Genomic DNA, 22,217 nt, shown 5'->3' with positions numbered 1-22,217 from the left:
GCCATCACTCTGGAACATTCTGCCGCCTGAAGTTCGTGCCTTGCAGGACTTATCAGTCTTCCGCAGGGCAGTTAAGACACACCTGTTTCAGCAGGCTTTTGATCTCCGCTATTGCTGTTTTTAAATTGCTTAGATTTTAGCTGTTTTTGTAAGCCACTCCGAGCCCTGGAGGAGTGTTTTTGAGATTTTTTAAAAATATATATTTTAAAGATGTTTTTAAATTGTTAGATTTTAGCCTTTCTTGTAAGCCACCCCGAGCCCTAGGGGAGTGGCGGCATATAAGTTTAAATAAAAAATAAATAAAAAATAAATGAGCTAACATGGGAAAATTGATAGTGTGACTGCAAGAATAAGAGTTGTGCATATCTATTGCTGAGGTCCAAAATAATCTTAGCCTGCCTATCTGGACATCTGCTATAGGTTAATTAATTTTCTACATCTGATCAAATGGGTGTGTGTGACTTAGGAAGTTTTGCTTAAAGCAGTGTAAGTTAGGGAGAAGAGAATGTTGAGATATTGCTTTTTTCTGGGCTGCATATGAAATAATCTCCCTATAATTCAAAACTGCAATCCATGTTTTGGAGGACATGGGGTGTTAATGACTGTGTCTTGCCAAGGCTGGAAAGTTTGTTAAAAAAAAAACCAGCATCCAAGAACATTTGTCTAAGTAAACTAAATGATAGGCACTGAAATAAAGATCCATAAAATAAAACATGGCCAAAGTTCAACCTCATGGTTGTTGTAGTGTCTTTTAAGTTATTTCTAACTCAGATGAACCTATGATAGGTTTTCTGGGCTCCATTTGTTCAGAAGAGAGTTGCCATCATCAGAAGCTGGGAGCAAATGACTCCCCAATGTCACCCAGTGAGTTTCCATAGCCAAGCAAAGGATTTAAACCTTGGTTTCCAGGGTCATAGGCCATGCCCAAACTAGCCTCATGGTCTTTCCTTATTATTTCCAAGTACTGAATTCATTTTCATTGGCCTTAGAGCTTTTCTCCCTCTCAAATCTAACAATTTAAAATACCTAAATATTTAACCTCATTACAATGCTACATACAGTCTCCACCAGTCCTTATCACTTTTTAGAAATTTACTTGATACTAATAAGATCACCTATTATAGTGATTACAGGACTTTGAAGTTTGAACACTTTTCTCAAATGCCTTCAGTACAGCCTTTAATTTTTACATTCACCTGACCTTTGCAAAACTAAAAGAGCAAGGTAATATGCTCAATTTAAATATAGAACTAATACCATTAAACATCTTACGAAACTTAGACATTTGGTTGAGTAGGTAACAATGAAAAATATTGAATTTCCAACCAATGCAAGAAAAATACATCAAGAACCAATTATATGCTTGTCATCATATCATACATAACAAATACTGGCCATGCAGCAAGACATTTGTTCCCTCTTTCTCATGAAAACTGGATTTTATGGATGGCCACATCTGGTATCAAAAACAGAAGCTAAATGTAGGAGTTGCATATGACTTTCTTCAAGATGGCAGTTTTGCGTTCCTATCTTTGGAGTTTTATATGACCCCGCATCTGCATGAGATACACTCCAAGGCCGTCCCTCAACATGAATGCCTGAAACCAAAGAGCATGAGTCCTCAAACCTAAAGCAGAGTACAGTTCACGGTCCCTTAGACTGTTGTGGGGGGGGGGGGGGCAGATTACTTTGAAAAAAAATTAACAAATTCCTATGCACAGTGTTCTGCCAGCCCGTTTATGTTGGATAAGCAAGACTCTACTCTCTCTCTCTCTCTCTCTCTCTCTCATGGGGAGGCATGAGTAAGGGAAATCTATGTACAGTAGAGTCTCACTTATCCAACATAAACGGGCCGGCAGAGTGTTGGATAAGCAAATATGTTGGATAATAAGGAGAGATTAAGGAAAAGCCTATTAAACATCAAATTAGGTTATGATTTTACAAATTAAGCACTAAAACATCATGTTATACAACAATTTTGACAGAAAAAGTAGTTCAATATGCAGTAATGCTACATAGTTATTACTGTATTTACAAATTTAGCACCAAAATATCAAGATGTATTGAAAACATTGACTACAAAAATGTGTTGGATAATCCAGAACGTTGGATAAGCAAATGTTGGATAAGTGAGACTCCACTGTATAAGGGGATTGTACTGTAAAGTTTATTTATTTATTTATTTCCGCTATTTCTACCCCGCCCTTCTCCCCGAGGGGACTCAGGGCGGCTTACACAAGTTATGAATTCTAAATAATTATCAACCGGCCACAAAAAGAGGGTGCAGAAGCATTAAGTTGCCTGCACAGTTAAGACCCAAATACCTTATTCTGAGCTGTGACACAGCCTATTTTTCTGACCTGTTCCATGCTGAGGTGTATTATATATTTTCATTACTATTGGTGTATAAGTTAAAACACACAAAGTAAGCTGGCATGCTGATTGCCCATGAAAATAGTTGCCTTCTTTATCTTTTAAAATTGTTTGTATCATACAGAGAGACTCCAGAAAGACTCTTGAAAATGTACAATTTCTCTATAGCATTCTTTTTTTCTTCACTCCTTTTAAGAAGTCAGATTTTATATACTTTTTAATAGGAAGACACATTGAAGAATAAGTAGTCCTAGGAACTTCAGGAGTTCTGAAGATTATATTCTTAATGGTTTCTGATGTTTGAGAAAAAAACAATAACAGGAATTATGTATAAAACAGAAATGGAAAAGGCACAGATGTTTATTGAATCAAGTGGTATTTTCTCAACCATATCAAGGATATTTGCCTTCCCACTTATTCTCCGAGATACCGCTAGATAGAGTTATAGCAGCAGTGGGGAGACTTGGTAGTGGTATTGCAATCCAGGTCCAGGCTCTAAAGCAATGGTTCTCAACCTGTGGTTCCCCAGATGTTTTGGCCTTCAATTCCCAGAAATCCCAACCGCTGGTAAACTCTCTGCGATTTCTAGGAGTTGTAGGCCAAAACACCAAGGGATCCAAAGGTTGAGAACCACTGCTCTAGAGGATGTGAACCAACTTTTCATAAACTTGTAAAGCATTGTCAAGAGATCCAAAGTCACCCCTTTTTCACCCAAGGAAAAGCCACATAAAATGAGCTGACTGTGGATTTTATGTTTCTTTGACTACAAGCTTAGAAGCTTCCAGAAAAAAGGGGGGGCATATAAAAGGAAAACAATTATTCATGTAGTTTAGGGTGAAGGAGAAAAGCCCATTCCTTGAAGAAAGACATAAGCAGACTTATCTTGTTATTCTCTGACTTCAAGTCATTTCCTACTCACAGCAATTCTATGGCAAACTTAACATGTTTTTCTTCTGGCACTGAGAATGTGTGTCTCACCCAAGGTCACTCAGTGGCTTCTGTGGCTGAGCGAGATATTAAATTCTCACTTGCAGAGTCATAGCCCAATGTTCAAATCACTACATCAGTGGATCTCAACCTGGGGTCCCCAGATGTTTTTGGCTTACAACTCCCAGAAATCACAGCCAATTTACCAGCCGTTAGGATTTCTGAGAGTTGAAAGCCAAAAACATCTGGGGACCCCGGTTTGGGAGCCATTGGACTACAATACACTTGAACAGGAGGTAATAAATGAATGGACAAAATAATGACAACTGGTAATTGTTAATATTCTGTGCTAGGCAGAATTTCCCTTACTGTGTGTGCAGCATACAACAATAAAAGTCTTTGTCTAGCTGCAACAATAGTCTGCAGTAAAGTAGTTAATTCTATTTGCTTGTCACAAAATCATCTGATATTGATCCCAATATGCTCACCCCTGAGGAGACTAGTGGGTCAGAGCTAGACATAAATTGCTGGATTAGCAATCCATTAATATTCTCCCTTATTTGTGCATGTTGTTCCTTCTTTAGTAACCATTAGGCATGGGTGAATTAATCGGAATCGTTGTTAATCGTAATAAAATTGTATATATTTTGGGTTCCGAACGGGGTTCTGAGGTAGTTTGGCACTTCAAATTACCCTTCCAATTCGAAGCGTTGTGGCGCCCATGCCTCAGAATACCTTCGGCTATATGAGAAAGTGTTTTAATTCAACCAATCTCCTGGCTAGCATTGGGGTTTAAGAGCCCCATAGAAACCAAGCCTGGAGCGTTTTCTCTCCTGGCTATCCAGGAGAGAAGACCCCCTTTCTTTCTTGGTTGGTTTCTATGCGGCTCTTAAACCCGCTGCTATTCAGGAGAGAAAACCCCCTTCCCTTCCTGGTTGGTTTCTATGGGACTCTTAAACCCGCTGCTATCCAGGAGAGAAAACCCCCTTCCCTTCCTGGTTGGTTTTTATGGAGCTCTTAAGCATGGTGTAGTGTAGTGGTTTGAGAGTTGGACTACAATTGTGGCTTGATTCCCCACTCAGCCATGGAAACCTACTGGGTGATCTTGGGCAAGTCACACACTTTCTGCCCCAGAAAACCCAATGAAATAGGAAATAACACTTTCAAACCAGGAACAGATTTCCTTATTCAGAGGCTGATGGCTATCTGTCAGGAGTGATTTGATGGTGTGCTATGATTTCTGTTCCTTATTGATAAATGACATTTCCTAATTGGTTCTGTCATAAAAGTATGGCAAAACTTTATTACACTGCCAAAACTTTGTCTTTTCACAAGGGACATGGTCCTATAAAAATTAGCACATTATGGTTTGTTGAGTCTCTGTCCATAAATTTAACAAAGTTTCAGCCACAAAAACAAAGTTTCTGAAGTAGAACAATGACTTTCAAAGTAGAAACAACCCAATGAAACAGGAAATAACACTTCCAAACCAGGAACAGATTTTTGTTATTATTAAAAATGTTTTAATAAAAACTTTGAAAATTCACCAAAAATCTGAGGATAAGTCAAACATTCTTAGATTTGGTGAGCTAACAGTGGTAAATGTGTTCTACCACTGTAGCAAATTTCATTAGGATAGCTCAAAAAATGAGGGAGAGAGAAGCCCCTCAAGTTTCCCTATTGACAATAATGTTTTCCTTCATGTGCATGCGCATCCGCCATTATCGAGGTACATACGAAGATTCCAAATTTTTTGAAAGTTTTGAATTTTTTGCTTCAAAATTCGGAAATGACTTTAGAAAACAAAGCACCAGCACCCCTTACTTTTGAAGCAAGCATTGAACCATTTTTTTCATGGATTGCACATGCCTAGCCATACACATACTCACACACACACACACATTATTTCTTGGCATAGTTGTATTATTCTAAGTAATGCACAGTTCTACAAAATTTGGTAATGAGGATATCATTCCCATTGTATAGCTGTTTCATGTTTATTTTAAGTGTATTTTGCCTAAGCTGATCATGTCCTCTATAGACCTTGGAGGTGCATTTTAACAACCATGCAAGAACGATTATTATCACAGATCTCATTAATGTTAATTGGAGTTGTATCATAACTAACTCCAGGCATGCTGTTCTGAAAAACATAGCCTTTAGCTGCTGTATTGCTTTTAGGAAGGAACATGCCAGACCTTTTTATGTTAGCTGTTTGTGCATGAAATAAGAACTGTGGTTATGTCTTCTGAGGTAAATGTGTGTGGGTTGCATTTCCCCCAATAATGCTGTTTCAATTAATCTTACCGGAAATACTTAAACCAAACTGACAAGCTTAGGCTTTAGGAAGATTTGTTTTTCATTTACATAAGGCATTTTTTTTAAATACAACTTTTGAACTCTCAGAAGCAATGAGTTTAGAATATATCTGACTTTTTTATATAGTACACTCACCTTTGCACAGTTGAACTAAGATTCAAGAGGTGAAAAGGCAAGAGTTCACCTCAAGCAAAGTTCAAGATCGAATGCATGTTTTTGCCCAAGAAAAATCCTCAATGAATTTCAAGATCAGTGAAAAGAGGATTTCACAGAATAACAAAATCTCTTGTGGGACATGTTGAAATGGGAATGAAAATGAGTTCCATAAATCAATTAGTTGTCATTGAATTTGAATTATGGCTTAATCAAAATAAAAAATAAATTTAGAGAATGTCGGATGAATTGTTTGTATCTGTACGATCAGTTGCCATACCTTCTAGTGTTTGTTCTCTCTATGTGTTTGCTTATCTTGACAAAAAGAAAGGTACTATTTTCCATAGAGACATTTTATTAAACCCACAGAAAGGATAGTGAAAGAAGTTCTTGGAGTCTTGGACATACCTTGAAAACAAGATCTCTTGGTGGGAGTTGGAGAATTCCTAATGGTCAGGTCAAAATCCTGAAAACTGTGAGATTTCTTTTCTTACTTCAATGCAAAGCAATTTGATCCATGCTAGTGATATGCAGAGAAGCTTCATTCTGCACATCACTAGGGTGGATCAAATTACTTTGCTTGGAAGTTTAAAAAATGATGGAAGTCATTACAAGATAAAGATTCAAAATACTGGCATTGCTGTCCTTGTTTATGCTGAAGGGTATTCATGAGATAATATACCTAGAAACATTTGAAGGACAAATTTATCCAGGAGTAAGCAATGAACTATTACTAGAGCTGGAGTTTGGCAACTGTTTCTAAGAGAGGCTGAACAACAGGGCTAATTTGGAGACACTGATATATATGTTGTGTCTAGATTTCCCCTCAATACATACTAAGAATGTGATGTGGGAGGATCACATAAGCCAGCAAAATTGAGCTATATGTTTGAACAAGGCTACTTTGTACCTATTCATAGCTACTTTACATTTGGGAACAATATTTAACTCCAAGCCAATAGGCACTAGAATTGCACTATAGTAAGCAATAGGCTTGCTCAAATAATTCGTTTTCCCCGTTAACCGTTATTAATTCGTTATTTTCGTTTGTTTTGAAGCAATTTTGAAGCATTGGTTGTCCACACGTCTGGATATCGCGGTTTCGAATCGCGAGAGGCCGTTTTTCGTTATGTCGTCGTTTTTTTCGTTAGGAAAAAACAGCTTTTGCAAATCACCCAAACTCCCACCATTCAGGCCCTTTCCTTTTGCCCCTCAGCAAAAGGGGCGTCACGGGCTCAGCCAATGGGAGGGGGCGAGGGGGAAGGAGGCCGAGGAGGAGGAGGAAGACGGAGGGGGGAAATGGCCGCCGCCGCCGCCGCCTCGCCTCAGCTCAGGCCTGGTGTCTCTCTGTGAGGCGGGAAGGCGGCGGATGGAGCCAGGAATGGAGAGACTGAGAGAGACAGAGAGGGGCCCGGCGGTGAGGTTTTGACGTCTGTGCGAAGCTAGGCAAGTGGGGTTTATATATCTGTGGAAGGTCCAGGGTGGGAGAAAGAACTCTTGTCTGTGGGAGGCAAGTGTGAATGTTGCAATTGGTCACCTTGATTAGCATTGAATAGCCTTGCAGCTTCAAAGCCTGGCTGCTTCCTACCTGGGGGAATCCTTTGTTGGGAGGTATTAGCTGGCCCTGATTGTTTCCTGTCTGGAATTCCCATTTTCTGGGTGTTGTTCTTTTACTGTCCTGATTTTAGCTTTTCTGTAGCTAAAAATGCATATAAAATTGATTCTATAGGGAGGATAAATGATTGGATTTCAACTCCTACAGCTTAGCTTTCTCTGCCAATAATGGTACCATATCAAACTAAACCTCCCAAGATTCTGTAGCAGTGAGCCATCTTGGATATTGTAAGGGATTTATTATTATTATTATTATTATTATTATTATTATTATTATTATTATTAAACCTTGCTCCCAGGAAGGTGCCTTCGCTGTGGCTCCCAACTTATCTATCTACCTTTCCACATATTCTCCACATTGTGTGTATGTGTATGTATATTATATATACATGAGCCCCGATGGCGAAGTGTGTTAAAGCACTGAGCTGCTGAACTTGCAGACCGAAAGGTCCCAGGTTCAAATCCCGGGAGCAGAGTGAGTGCCCGCTGTTAGCTCCAGCTTCTGCCAACCTAGCAGCTTGAAAACATGCCAATGTGAGTAGATCAATAGGTACCGCTCTGGCGGGAAGGTAATGGCACTCCATGTAGTCATGCCGGCCACATGACCTTGGAGGTGTCTATGGACAACACTGGCTCTTGGGCTTAGAAAAGGAGATGAGCACCAACCCCCAGAGTCAGACATGACTGAACTTAACGTCAAGGGATACCTTTACCTTTACCTATACACACACACACACACACACACACACACACACACACACACATTATGCAGGGACTATATATATATTATATATACACAGTATATATCACACACACACCAATTTAACAAAGTTTCAGCCACAAAAACAAAGTTTCTGAAGTAGAACAATGACTTTCACAGTAAAGACAACCCAATTTAACAGGAAATAAGACTTTCAAACCAGGAACAGATTTCTGCAATTAAAAAATGGTTTATTATAAAAGCTATGAAAATTCGCCAAAAATCAGAGGATAAGGGAAACGTTCCAAATTTTGGTGAGCTATCAGTGTTAAATGTGTTCTACCACTGTACCAAGTTGGAAGAAGATCACTCAAAAAATGAGGGTTGGAGAGTCCTGTAAAGTCCTCTCCCTCTGTGCTGTTTTTGGGAATTGCGCATGCACGTCCGCCATTAACGAATTAATTTAGAAAATAACGAATTTTCGTTAATTTCGAATTTTTTGGGGGGCCAAATTCGGAAATACCATCAGAAACGAAAAGCTGCCCCCCTCTAGTTTTGAAACGAGTTTAGAATCAAATTTTTCGTGGATCGATCAAGCCTAGTAAGCAAATATTTTCAGCACATACACCCAAAAATTATCACCTCTACCTATGATTTCTTAATATTTATGTTGTAATTAAGCCACATGGAAACCAATCACTTAAGACATTCCACCAGGATTTCAACGACTTCCACTTTATCATCATTGTGATCCTGAAACAATCAAAACAACACATTTATTTTCTTGAAACACTGTGGAACTCCACAATGGACTTCTAAGCACTGTGCTCTATCAAAAATCCACTGATCACTACACATGCTCCAGCTTTCTCCCAGAATGCATGGCCAATCACTTGGATTATATTAATTAATATACAGCATCTGTAGGGTAGCCATGATAGCACTACAAGGTCCAGTATGTTCCTCTACCAATATGCAATGCATGATGCCATTCAAAGAACTGCAATTCCACGGCCCAAATCAACACCTGAAACAACCAGATTCAGGTTTCTGTTCAAATCATTTCATAAATCCCCAAGTGACCTGAAAACAGGCAGCAAAATCCAGTGAAACTACACTTCTAGAAATGACAGATGGACAACCAGCTTACTGCTTAGTCTAGCAGACAGTTTGATATAGGAGAGCAGATGGATCCCATGCTGTCAGGAGTATGAATCCTGCCACATTTCATTTTTATTTTTTATATTAAGATGCTTGTATTGGCTATGTATAAGTATGCACTGGAGGATAGGTCTTATTGTGCCTTTAACAATGCCTGTATTTGTTTTTATATTGGGGCTGATGGGGGATGTAACTTTCTGTCATTAATTTGGAATTAGTACTTTTAACACAGCAGCAGAGGAAGAATATAACAGCCAAAAGCTGCAGGTCATTCTCACGAGATATTATTCAGTACAAAGCAAAAAGAGGAACAGCTCCTTTAATAATTGACAGTTTGATGAAAGACCCATAAGGAGGCAGTGTTTTTGTTGATTGAAGAATGGAGTGAGAGCACACTTAACAATGAATTGCTTTCTCTATAGATGTATTAGATCCTTCGATCAAACAGGAACCTTCAATTAAGATCAACTTTTTTTCTTAAAGTTTCTAGACTTTTGAGAGTTTTTTTATTTTCTGAAACGGAGTTTGTCTGTAAATGGCATATGTCGAAAAAAGGGAGTACCCAAGGACTTCATGCAAGCATCACTCACATCAGTGCATTCAACAAGTGTGCATTAGGAACAAACATGTTTCAAGGGAACCAAAAAGTACCACCCTTAATTACAACACGAAGTCCAGGATTAAATTTCTGAATTTAGCTCCCTAGAAAAATCAGAAATTTCTGTATCATGTCTTATGAAGACCATAGGAGAACTATCTGAACCAAAGAATGCTGTCCTCTTCCAAACTGCCTTTGTCACTTTTTGGTTTAACCTTTTAAATAGACCAACATACCTAAGAATAAACTAGAATACAATAATTGACTAACTAATAAAAGAAACAGCTGGACAATATTAAATGTATTGGCTCTTTAGCAGTGTTTCTCATTTAATTAATTAGTAAGTTAATTAATAACTTAATTCAGGAATTAAGCTAATAAATTAATGCTTACATTTCAACTTAAGTCGATCAATCAAGTTCAAAAATAAATTTAATTAAGTTGCCCCTTTTCATTATAAAACTTGCCAATTTAATTGAAAAATTACTTGATTTAAGCTAATTGGTCCTTACCTTTGGCAATCTCCCATCTGATTGCTAACTAGGCCCAGCCTTGCTTAGCTTTTGAAATAAGGCAAGATTGTATGTTCTCAAGGTAGTATGGCAGAATGTATATCCTGTCCAGTAATTCAATAAGAGGAAAACAGTACTCAGTGATCATTTGCATGGCTTCCATGAGATAATATCTACAGAATGATAATCCTGATAATAACTTTACAGGCAGGCAGGGGGAAAAAAGAAGAGTCTCAACATTCTCTTTTACTTTGACATATGTTGCTTTTACTGGGTTGTGAGGCTGCTAAATAAAGTTTGCTGTAAGATCAGAATGGGAGAATCCCTGAAAATCAGACAGAGGTACCTTCTATGATCAGAGCCCTTCCACCCATGGAACACAAATTCTACATCCCATTGTGTTGGCTGGGCTCTGTTCTGATAGGTTGCAGATGCAAACTCTCAGTATCCAATTTTCTTTAAGGAAAAATTGGCCATCAAAATTTTAAATTGGGGATGGTGCCATCTGAATGATTCAATAGGCCACACTTGGTAGTCAAAATAGTTGCATGTTGGCCATATCCTGCACATTGTCCACAGGTATTCTGCATTGGATAAAAATGCCATCTCTTACAGAAAAAATGTTGTATACATAAGACAATAGCTTTCTGGCTGTTGCGTCTCTCTCTCTCACACATCATGCAAATACGAATTTCAAGGTTAAGAAAATGTGCAAGAATTATTTTCATTCCTTGGCAAGGAAAGCAGTGCTATGATAAGCACCACAGCAGCTTGGAATTGTCATTCAAATTTCTAATAATGCCCAACATAAAACTATGCTGAAGACAATCTAGAGCAGTGGTTCTAAACCTGTGAGTCCCAGATGTTTTTGCCTTCAACTCCCAGAAATCCTAACAGCTGGTAATCTGTCTTGGATTTCTGGGAGTTGTAAGACAAAACACCTGGGGACCCACATGTTGAGAACCACTGTTCTAGATAATATCCCTCTTACAACAAGGGAGGATTAGGTTCATTGTTGTTGGGCCTTGACAGCCACCCAAGGATTCTCAATGGCAGTATCAAGCCTAGCTATTATGGGTAACATCTCAGAATTCAAAACTAGCATAAAAATTGAATGGTACAACTTTGAGAATGTCTTCTAACTCATGTAACATAATAGCTGTCTTGAGAAACTTTAGAAAGAGTAAGAGATTATAGGAATCATTCCTCCTAATAGGGTAAGCGAAATCCATCCTCATTTCCACTTGAGCAAAAGGCAGAGATATGAAATGGCTTTCATATCTCTGCATTTCACTCAAGTGGAAACAAGGGGCAGAAAAAAAGACATGATAGGACACTTACAGAATCTGAGACAAGATGAATTATGCCCCCAGACTATACAGTAATACACTGTAGGTTAGGAGTCTAAATGAAGTAGAGGTGTGCAAGTTGACCTCACACCAGTTATCCTGACCCTTTTATCACAGGATATCCAAGTGGAATACAGAAACAAGACTTCCCTCCATTTTTCTTCTCTTCACATTTTTTCATGTGTACTTATATTATTTGTCATAGCCTGGGAGTAGGTGTATGCTCTCTCCTTTCTAATATACATTTTAGCTGGTCCCTGTCCTCTTCCCCCACCCAACAAGGAGGAAGCTTCATATAGAGTGGCAAAAATTGTACTGGAGGTAACAGATTGCTCTGGAGGGCGGTGGACTAGTTAGGACTAGTTAGGTGGACTAGTGCTTCTTGGCAGGGGGTTGGACTGGATGGCCCATGAGGTCTCTTCCAACTCTACTATTCTATGATTCTCTTCCTTAGAGGTCTTTAAACAGAAGTTGTAGAGCCAACTTTCAGGAGTGTTTAAACTGTATATCCCTGTATGGCAAGGGGCTGGATTTGACTGCTCCTGCAATCCCTTTCTGCTCCATGATTCTATGATTCCTTCACCTGCAATAAACATAATATACAGTGATGGCAGGAGTAGGAACTACTCTATGAGATTTAGCTTTAGATTTGCTATCAGAGTTATTCAAGCATTCAGAAATATGATTAGAAACCATACCTGAGCTTGTAAATGCCTGAGCTTGACTGATTTAGGAAGTTAGGCCAAGCTGAGAATACCATCAGGGAAGAGATGACAATACTGGATTAAATGAACTAAACATAAGTAGCTTCCTATTTTCTTGAGTGTCCATGATACATGTTGCATCATGTTGGAGATTTCATGCATGATCCTTGACTTTTTAAAGAGAAGTTTCCACATCAAGAATGTTTCTACATATAAATGTTAAACTGGAGATGAAGACCCTCCTCAATGAAGTCCCTCGTCCCAAGTTTTGGAATACAAAGACCACAAGCATGTATTATTGTCCATCTTTGTTGGATTACTTGTAATAGGTAAAGGTAAAGGTTTTCCCCTGACTTTAAGTCTCATTTTGTCCGACTCTGGGGGTTGGTGCTCATCTCCATTTCTAAGCCGAAGAGCCGACATTGTTTGTAGACACCTCCAAGGTCATGTGGCTGGCATGACTGTATGGAGCACTGTTACCTTCCCACCAGAGCAGTACCTATTGATGTACTCACATTTGCATGATTTCGAACTGCTAGGTTGGCAGAAGCTGGGGCTAACATTGGGAGCTCACCCTGCTCCCTGGATTCGAACCACTGACCTTTCAGTCAGCAAGTTCAGCAGCTCAGTGGTTTAACTTGCTGCACCACCAGGGGCTCCTTACTGGTAATAGTAAGCTAAATAATTTGTAGCTCAAATTGTTCCCCAATCTTAGTTAAAATATTTTGTTCTGGCATTTGCGGTTCCTCCTCAGGAAAATCTGAAGAAAATGGCAAGGAAAGCCCTTGAGCTCTGAGAATATTTTCCCAACAATAGGTTGGCCATTGTTAGGTATTAATAAAGAGGTTTTCAGTATTGTTGCCAGGACAGGCAATTTATTGTCGTTCCCCTGACTGAGTACATTTTACCTGTCTTTAAAAGTATTTCCTCATTCCACCTGGATCTGGCTTTGTGTAGAAAGAATATTTTGGCATGTCACCAAACAGGTCACCATGGACAGGATAATGTGACAATTTATTATCATTAACTGTGTTGGAAAGGCTCTCAAGGCACTGGAGAGAATTAAATGGCCTGGAAAACTCAGTCTGTGGGAAAGTCTATTGTACTCATCTTCGTTATTTCCAGCTCTACGCATCACTGGGCCAGTGGAACAATGTGATTCGCTGAGGTGACAAATACTAAGGTCATATTTTTTTTTCCTCCTCTTCAATTTCCTATCAAGCTAGCTAAGGATCTCTAGTATTTAATTCACTCAGTATCCTTCCTAGTGCAAATGTCTTAATTTTCTCTGTATGCGTTATGGTGAAATAAATAAAAAGAGAATGAACACTAAAGAAATAAGGTGTTCTGCCTTTCAGTCAGCACTTCATGGTAATTGACCATGCTCAGTTTATACTAGCCTATTTCTCCCTTTAGGAATCCTCCATAAAATTGAGGGAGGGGCTTATTTGCTTCCTTGCTGCGGTAATATTGCCCTCTGTATAGAAGATGATGGCATTTTGCATGAATAGGAAATAGCATGGATATCTCTTGGACCATAAAGAGACGCCATCTCCTCAAGATTTTGGTGAACCAAACCAAGCCCCATTCCCACAAGTGTGCTTCAAGAACTTTGACTAAGAAATTGAGGAATATGTGTATACACATGCAAGGGAAGAGGGGGAAGATTGGAAAATAAAGGCATCTTTGCACAGTTTTTTCATAAAGATATCCTCCAATGTGAAAAATTTCATTATGGCTGACCATTTTTTGAAGGGATGTCTTAGTGTGCCAGGACACACTGTTTCATACCAAAACTGTGGTATATGCTTTAAAAATGGACACTGACAATGTTATTGTTGAAATACAGTAGAGTCTCACTTATCCAACGTAAATGGGCTGGAAGAACGTTGGATAAGCGAATATGTTGGATAATAAGGAGAGATTAAGGAAAAGCCTATTAAACATCAAATTAGGTTATGATTTTACAAATTAAACACCAAAACATCATGTTAGACAACAAATTTGACAGAAAAGTAGTTCAATATGCAGTAATGCTATGTACTAATTACTGTATTTACGAACTTAGCACCAAAATATCATGATATATTGAAAACATTGACTACAAAAATGCGTTGGATAATCCAGAACGTTGGATAAGCGAGTGTTGGATAAGTGAAACTCTACTGTAATTCAAAACAGATATTAATTCTAGCCCTTTCATTGATGGGGTCCAACAGAGCCAATGGCAGACTTATTCTATTCAGTCTTATGCCCTTGATAAAAATAAAATTCCTCATTGCTGGATATATAGAGGATACTTTGTCTGGGGTACACAGCTCTGCAAGGCAAAACCAATGGAGATGGGCATCCAGGATTTTATACGTCATACAAAACCAAACAAATAAAATCAAAGTATCCAGATATGATCCATCTCTCCCCTAATAGCTATGTAAACCATGCAAGCAAGTAGCAACAAAAACATTCTGCTCCCCTCAACTGGTTTTCAGTCACCATATATTTTCTCATCCCTAGACTGTAAAGTGAATGCAAAAAGCAATCAACAGGTTTTGTTGAAGGCTTCCACAGCCAGAATCACTGGGATGTTATGTGGTTTCTGGCTGTATGGAAATGTTCTAGCAGAATTTCCTCCTGATGTTTTGCCTGCATCTGTGACTGGCATCTCCAGAGGATCCTCTGAAGATGCTAGCCACAGATGCAGGTGAAACTGCTAGAACCCAGCCATACAACCTGGAAACCACACAACACCCAAAATATTTATTTATTTATTTATTTACTTTATTTCTACCTTGCCTTTCTCCACCCCGAAGGAGACTCAAGGTGGCTTACATATGGCAACCATTAGATGCCTTGAAAACATACAAACAATGACTGAAAAACAGTTACATTTTTAAAATTAACACATATTAACCAATTAAAGCATTTAAAAACAGTTACATTCAGTATTAGAATCACATCATCCAAAAATTATAGCCCGTGGCCATTCCATCATCAAATTGTATGTAATTAACAGTTAACTCTTTCACACCAACAAACAATTGTTAATGTTTGGCCATGACTCTAAGAAAAATTCTAAATCCCATCTGTAGGTTCACTGCATATTTATTATTGATAATTGGCATCCTGTTATATCAAGATCTTTCCTTCTTATCAACAGTGAGAATATTTTTGAGTATTCTTTGCTTTCTTAGCTCTGTCCAAGTATGGAGAAACGTTTAGATCAACTGCAGAGCTATGTTAAGTGATGGCCTTACTGTTTTCAGCAATGGAAAAGAAATGGTAAAGATGCAGAGAAATCAATACATGGGAATCCTAACTCTTCCAAGATTTCTGCCCTCCTGGCATGTTAAATTTCTTTGACCTTAGAGCAGTTAGGTACAATGACAAGTTCATGCTGCTAACTTATCTGAAATATCTCCAACTCTGATTTTGCTCTTTAGTCTTTATCTCTGTTTTTTTTTTAATTGTAAAATTTCTTCTTCTCTATCGGCTATTTTTAATTTTAGAACTAGCAAACACCAAGCAACAGATTATGGTTTTGTTCAGTAGGTCATGGGAGTCCTGTCATTTGCATAATGCAGATAAATTTAGAGAGGCTGGCATTTGGCCAGCCATCTGAACTCTTTCCCTGAGTCAAGACTAGCAGCAGAGGCTGGAGTGAAAATGCTTCAGCCACAAGACTGAAGTCAGGTCTTCTTACAGAGTGGATTACCCTTCCATCGAATCTCTCTTCCCAAACACCAAAATTCATCATCAAATTTAAAGAGCTTAAATGCTTTTTAAGTGGTGGCACAATGACAGCTCAGGTGCAGCAAGATGAATGAGACTGGAGTATATTCAAAGTGACACTGCAAATCCACTCTAATCGGGTTCATCACCGTTAATTCACTTGTGTCTGTTGTGGAGTGGTCTGTCTATCTCATTTCTTTCAATAGCCCTCTAGCTCTCCAATATAATTCTCCATTAGTTGGGTTGGCAGGTAAAGTGTTTGACACCGGCATGAGTGAACTACCCTCTTCCCAAACTGCTCATGCAGATACATTTTTAAACAAGACTTCTTCCTTTCTGAAATTGAGATCCCTAGTTTATTAGCAGGTCAACAGGAAAAAAAGTGAGAAACATCTCTAAAATTAATTAGTGGTGTTTTGAACTACATATACATAATTCACTCTTCAGGTAAATGATGATGCAAGACAGCTAATGGAATGTTTGCTCTTTCATCCCTTTTCACACTTCCACAATAAAATTTAATTGGATAGCCATCATCCATCTGGATAATGAGCCCAAGATCCAAAAGTCTCCTACCTACAGCTGTTGTTCTGCCTCTGTTTGCAGTTGATTTCCAGTAAGCATTTAAAGAAAATAGGCTCATTTTTACTAAAAGAATGTTTTATACTTATTTGCTCAAGATTCCTCTCCTCACACTATCAGTTTCTGTATCCTATTTATGATCATTGTTAAAAATGTCAGCAAGCATCCTATTCTATATATATATATATATAGAGAGAGAGAGAGAGAGAGAGAGAGGTTGGACGATGGCTTTGGAGACCAGGGTTTGAGTTCTCATTTGCCCATGGAAACCCACTGGGTACACTTGGGTGAACAACACACTCTAAGCCCCAGAAAACCCTTGGGTAGGTTCAAACTGACTTAAGAGGCAGGTTTATGGGGGAAGCTTCAAAGTACCCAATTCCAGTGAGGGATGTAGGAACGTAACCTTTTTATTGTCATTCATGTAAAAATGTCTTCATTTTCACCATTCATTTGCTTATTATTTATTGCTTACAGCATCAAAGATATAGATAGATGTAGATATGGATGTATTTAACATTTTATTGTTTAGTGCATAAAATGAACCAAACCAAAATTTTCACCTTTAATTCCAAATAAAAGTGATGCATTTTCATTTTGTTATCAAATTACTGATTCAGTTAGTTTACTGTAGCTGCAAAAGGAAAAGGGGAGAAGCACAAGAAAAGGAATCTAGCAGCATTTTAAAGACCAGTTTCCATATATTTTGTCATGGGGTTTCATGGATATTAACATTCCGATGGAATGACAAAGTGATAGTAAAGCCTCATATTATTAAGCATATAGCTGTGAGAGTTGGATAGATGATAGAAAGATGCAAAAATGTGACTCTCACCAGAAATTTTCAAAGGATGGTGCACAGTGATTGAGATTTTTCAGATCTTTAAAGTGGTCAGTTAGTATTGATGTGTGAAAGATATTGGTCTGCTTACCAAATGCCAGTTTGCTTAAGGGTCAAAACCTTCTCTAAGGAGATTCCTTTGTTATAGATGCAATTGTCAATATTAGGTTTTCCATTTTCATCTCAAGTATGGATTAGTGATACCCAATAGGCATCGCTTCCATAAACAGGTCAATAATTATTCCTTGCATTTTCTACTTCAGAAAGATGATCTATGACAAATCCATATGTATTTTTGTGCACACAGTCAGTTCACAATGGATTGTCACCAGAATGTTTCAAAAACATTTCTATAGATGTACTGTTCGATTTCAAATGCCATATCCTGTGTAGGTTTTCAAACATTCATGTTGTATGGCAAACTGTTAGGGATGTTTAGCTTTGGCTTCTTATACTAATCACCAAAATGCCTATTCCAGATCTACAATTCAAGGAACTTTATAATAATAATTATCTCATAAGGCTGGCTAACTGGCATTGCAGCTGGACCATCACTTTTGGTGACAGTTCCTGCTACATGATAACAGGCACATCATCTGCCTCCTCTCCATTATTAACTGGGCCCTTACTATTGCTCTTATTCTTGCTATTATTGCTTGGTCTTGCTATTGGTCAAGAAAACCAAGATCATGGCAACTATACCTATTGATAACTGGCAAATAGAAGGAGAAAACGTGGAGGCAGTGACAGACTTTATATTTCTAGGCGCGAAGATCACTGCAGATGCAGACTGCAGCCAGGAAATCAGAGGACATTTACTTCTTGGGAGGAGAGCAACGGCCAACCTTGACAAAATAGTGAAGAGCAAAGACATCACACTGGCAACGAAAGTCCGCATAGTGAAAGCAATAGTATTCCCCATAGTAACTTATGGTTGCGAGAGCTGGACCATAAGGAAGGCTGAGCAAAGGAAGATAGATGCTTTTGAACTCTGGTGCTGGAGGAAAATCCTGAGAGTGCCTTGGACTGCAAGAAGATCCAACCAGTCCATCCTCCAGGAAATAATGCCCGGCTGCTCACTGGAGGGAAGGATATTAGAAGCAAAGTTGAAGTATTTTGGCCACATCATGAGAAGACAGGAAAGCTTGGAAAAGATCATGAGGCTGGGGAAAATGGAAGGAAAAAGGAAGAGAGGCCGACCAAGGACAAGATGGATGGACGGTATCCTTGAAGTGACTGGCTTAACCTTGAAAGAACTGGGGGTGGTGACGGCTGACAGGGAGCTCTGGCGTGGACTGGTCCATGAGGTCACAAATTCGGAGACGACTAAACGACTAAGCAGCAGCCATGCTATTGATGGCAAAACTCATCAATAGCTCCTAATTCTGTAATGCTTGATGCTTCTGTGCCAGCATACCAACAGTAAAGTGACATCTGAGGACAGGATTATTCTAGACTCTTCTTCCCACTTGCTATTCACAAGCTGACTTTTCCATTTATTTTATTTTTTATAGTTACGGTTGACTTTTTGTTTTTCAAAGCTCCTTTGTTTTTCAAATTGACCAGAAATATACATTTAAAAAAATAGGACCACAGTAATGAAGAAAGGTGGGATTACAAGATATGCAGAAGTAGGATCATGCTACCACAAACTGGTGAAAGGTTACAATTGCACAGGTGAAGAGAGTGCAATATTGAAGGTGCTCAAACAATATTTATCTGTTATCAATGATAGTGGAATGGTAGTAGGTTCATGCAACTAATTCCTAAGAATTTGTTATCACTATAAGGGCTGGATCTGCCATCCTTACCCTCCCAAGGAAAATCAGCAATGCCTTTGTTTTCTAGAACCACATATCCTATTTCCTATTACTCCATCAGTGTTGCCTCCAGAGGAAATCAGTTTCATTTGCCACCCTCTGTAAATAGAAGCACCATCAAGTTGTCAGTTAGCTACAGAGAAATTGCCAGTGAAGGTGAAATTAACAAAGTCTAAACGAAATTGACATGACTGCAGTTACAATGATGAGGGTGCACGCTGAGATCCATGTCCCTTTTGTAATTAAGGTTGCACACAGCATACCAATACCAATGACAGAAAATGGGAGGATATGTGTAGAGATACCTTACAATCCATCTAATTAATCTGCTTAGAGATGAGGAGGAGAAAGTGCAGCATTGATAACTTTAAAAGCAGAAACTAGGTGGGCAATTAATTAAGTAACCCACTGAGAAGGTATTGCATGTGGACAGGAATGCAATTAGTGCATCTTCCAATTTATCACAGATACACACTTCTTATGAATTAACACCACATGAAAAAAGATGGGTGGGTAAAAAAAAATTAAGTACCAGATATTTTCATCGGACTTTAAAAATGAGAATTTTCTGTTCATAGGAAACAAGGAACCACTCTTCTGCAGAGCTGCTACCATGCTTGATTCCAATGATCATATTCCAGACTTTCTGGAGTCTGTTTGCATCAAATGAGGAAAAATATCATGGGGAATTGATTGAGCAGATTCTTGCATGAGCTAGATCAGTGGTTCTCAACCCAGGATCCCCGTGTGTTTTTAGCTTACAACTCCAAGAAATTCCAGCTAGTTTACCAGCTGTTAGGATTTCTGGGGGTTGAAGGCCCAAAATATCTGGGGACCCCACGTTGAGAACCACTGAGCTAGACAGAAGAAGGAGGAAAGAGGTTGAATTGACCTCAGAAGATAATTGTTTTGATTTTATTTGATTCATAGATAATTTCTACTCTGGACTAGCTCCAGATGTGGCCACACATACTATGCCAAACTTGGGATGGTGGTGAATGTTGGAGTCTCTATAGATCGACCAGGTAACACAACATCAATCCCACTGAGCTGTCATCTCATTTTCCATTTCAACACTGCTGTCTCAGTAGGCTGCAGAGCTCTGGATGAGCTCCTGGCCATTGCAGGTGCTCTATGTTGACATCAGCCAAAGTGCCTGCATGACCAGGAAGGAGGAGGGTAGATTCCTCCACTTTCTTGCTGTTCATGAGAGCCCATCTGTTGATTTCACTATGGGATGCCCACAGTGGTCAGGAGCTCATACAGAGCTCTGCAACCAGCTAGGAGTGGTGACAGCATCGACATGGGCACAAGACATTCCCTTTTCTTTGTACTGATGAGTCCAGAGAAAGGTGATAATGGAGGTTCCCTGTATGGAGTGGCAGATCAGTCTGAATCAGACACAAATGTTTTTGCAATGGTAAATCAAATATGCAGAAGAACATAAGATGATTCACACTGAATCTGACCAAAGGCCTATTTTATACAAGAAATATAAATCAGATATATATGAAATATGGTCATAACTCCTCCCCCCTCCCTTTGTTATGAGCAGCATAAGGATTAAATGTAATGAGGGGCTATTAGGGAAATGAATATGGGGGGAATCATGAGTTTAAAAAGGATAGGTTTTGAACTTTTGCTTTTGATAAGAAGAAACTAGAATATGTTGAAATAATTCAGATTTATTTCAGATAATTAAAATTTCAAGATCCAGGAAATTATCAGAAGTGTTGTGATGATTATCATTATTATTATCATCAATCATTGTTGTTGCTGCTGGCTAAAATCCTGCACTGCCCACTGAATTGAAAAGTATAAATAAGTAATATTTTGCTTCCCAACCTTCAAATGTACTTTAACAGCCAGCAGCTGTTGAAAGCAATGGAGGCTGATTCTGCTGGCAATAATGGTATACCAGGAAAACATTTCCACCTTTTTTCAACAGTGATCTCTGATGGTATGAGGAATCATAACAGGTATTCTGATTCCCACAGCCCTGCTTGATGGTGAGATCTTAAGGCCCTAAGACAAGCATATCATGGGGGTTTCTAGGCATTTTTTTTAAGAGCGGGATTGCTTTTGCCTTCTTCTGAGGCTGAGACAACATGACTTGCCCATGTTCACCTAGTGGGTTTCCATGTCCAAGTAGGGAATCAGACTCTGGTTTCCAGAATCATAGTCCAACACTCACATTACTACGTGATGCTGGGTCATAACAGCAATATAGAATGCAATCATCACCACCAGTAGTGTAATTATAATGTGAGAAATTATCTCCTTCATCCCCTTCTGACTCTGAGAAAGGAGGCAGCCAGACACACTATGCAAAACACTATTATTCCACTTTGGAAAAAAGTCAAAATGGCCCTCCTTGAAATGAGCAATCAACAGGTTTAGCCTGAAGAACTATATTCTCAAAATAGAATAAAATAAAAGGAAATCAGTAAAACGCAATCCCTGCATTCCTTATTAAATTTGTGATCATTGTACCCTTGAAGATATGCAAGCTCCACAAAAATATTTGGTTTTTTTTTTGTCTTGCAACAGGGAGAAAACTATGGAACTTATTTTCTCTTGCATGTGAAGACAAGACAATGAAAGGTTTACATCCCTGCTTTCCAAGCATAAAGCAATACATGCAAAGAAATCTTTACTCAAAAATTCTGTTTACATTGCTTAACAGAGGAGGAGAAGTGCATGGTTCCACTGGTGAGCAAGGCTAGTCTACAAGTATTCCTTGGACATATAAAAAGCATCATATATAGTAAAAAGAATTAACAAATCCACCACATATCATATAATCCTCTCAAATGTAAATTAAAATCTATCTTA

At 38.7% G+C, this 22,217-nt stretch overlaps 2 protein-coding genes across 6 annotated transcripts in view; both read right to left on the bottom strand.

Moving 5' to 3' along the window:
• LOC134297981 (uncharacterized) overlaps positions 1-22,212 on the bottom strand; it is a 36,428-nt gene extending 14,216 nt beyond the window's left edge. Inside the window, exon 1 of the mRNA XM_062977126.1 lies at positions 17-22,212. The gene's annotated coding sequence lies outside the window, so the exon portion shown is untranslated. The remainder of the gene's footprint in view (positions 1-16) is intronic.
• Positions 1-22,217, bottom strand: part of cntn5 (contactin 5) — an 870,111-nt gene that overhangs the window by 615,142 nt on the left and 232,752 nt on the right. The gene's annotated exons all lie outside the window — the stretch shown is intronic.

This window comes from Anolis carolinensis, chromosome 3, assembly GCF_035594765.1.
Source record: "Anolis carolinensis isolate JA03-04 chromosome 3, rAnoCar3.1.pri, whole genome shotgun sequence".
Taxonomy (NCBI): Eukaryota; Metazoa; Chordata; class Lepidosauria; order Squamata; family Dactyloidae; genus Anolis; species Anolis carolinensis.
The sequence above is the reverse complement of the archived record's forward strand: the minus strand, read 5'-3'. Positions and strand labels throughout refer to the sequence as shown.